Raw genomic sequence first — 1,637 nt, forward strand, 5'->3', positions numbered from 1 at the left:
GACACAGGGTACGTGGCTTACAGCCTTTGAAATCCCAGGAGTTAGGAGGAGCCCCGAGGCTGGATGTAGCTCTCTAGTCAGCAGGTGGCAGTAATGTTGTTCATTTTTGTGATTGAGAAAAAAACCCAGGGGCTTTCCATTACTTTACTCCAAGGAAGGCTCTACCATCAGTAGAAGTTTGAGTCCAGTTTCTCTGCCATAGAATCGGGTAGGGTGACCTTCTCTCATGAGCCCCAAACTGAAGAGGCCTCCTGGTTTGGGCAAAGCCTTTATTGACCTGCTCTTTTGGAACTCCTGGAGAAAGTCATGTTCATCTGGGGCCTGAAGAAGGGTTGGCAGTAGCCGTGGGGAAAGGCCTGTCTGTGCAGGTGCCTGTCTGTTCTTAGTTGTTGGTATATTTGATCCTGGTATTTTCACCAGTATGCAGAGGAAATCAGGCCCCTTGAGACCTCAGGGTCATGACCTTCAATGGCACCTAGCATCATCCTGACCTGTGCCCAGCAAAGCCCGCGTGGATTGTGAGAGCTCCATGGGCCTCAGGGGGTGTGGCTGTCCACCTTGCCCTGCTTTGGTCCTTTGTCTCCTCAGACTTGGCCAGCGATGCAACCCTGCTCTGCACTCCCTGCCACTCTGAGTTGGCCCCATGACCCCTCTCCTCACAGCCTCCTAGATCTCTTGAGTGAGCAGCTCAAAAGCTGTGCTGATGTTGCTGTTGTGTTTGGCCAAGGTGTCAACATAGTGAGCACCCAAAAAGGCAGCCAGCTTCTCCCCTTCTTCCAGCGTCACCTGTCGCTCAGCCACCAGGTCACTCTTGTGACCCGCCACCAGGAAGAGGATGTTGTTGGGTTTTACTTCCTCCAGAACCTCCTGATGCCACTGGGTGACACTCTCAAAGAATGTTCTGTTGTTGATAGCAAACAGCGAAAGGCCTCCTGCCGAGTTCCGATAGTAGGAGCGGTCTTGACATCAGCAGCCAAGAAGGATCCATAATTAGATTTGAATCCTCCATTGAGGACAGAAGGGGATAAGGGAATTGGGGCGGTGTAATGGAAAGAACTGGGGTGGAGCCAAGTTCTTGATCAGCCGTGTGACAGGTAAGTGGCTTCATCTATCTGTCCTATTTGCATATGGAGGGGCTCGTTCATTCAGCAAGCACTCTTGACCTGGGCCTGGGCCTGGCAGTGGGCTACAGTGACGAACTAAAAAACAGGGAGCAATCCTGCGATTAGATAAATGTAAAACTGCCACTGTGACAGGGACTGCAAAGGAGAGGTTCACAGGGCCAGGGGTGGGGGGTTCTGGCATGTTGAGCCGCAATTTGAGGGATGCAGGTGAAAGGGTGGGGATTTCTTTCAAGGAAAGAGAACTGCATGGATGCCAGCCCCGAGGCAGTATGGTGAGGCAAATCGGACTAGGTCACGTAGTGCCTTGTAGGCTGCAGCAAAGAGTGGGCTATACCCAAAATGTAACAGGAACTGTTGCAGGATTTTGAGCAAAAGCCTGACATAGTCAGATTTGCATTTTGAAAAGCTCACTGGCAAGGCAATGGAGAACAGATAGACTGCAGGGGAAGAGAGGGCAATTGTGCAAGCACAGAGTCATTAGAAGGCTGTCACCTGGATTGGAGTGGTGGTAGT

This window comes from Hipposideros armiger, unplaced genomic scaffold, assembly GCF_001890085.2.
Source record: "Hipposideros armiger isolate ML-2016 unplaced genomic scaffold, ASM189008v1 scaffold_10, whole genome shotgun sequence".
Classification (NCBI taxonomy): Eukaryota; Metazoa; Chordata; class Mammalia; order Chiroptera; family Hipposideridae; genus Hipposideros; species Hipposideros armiger.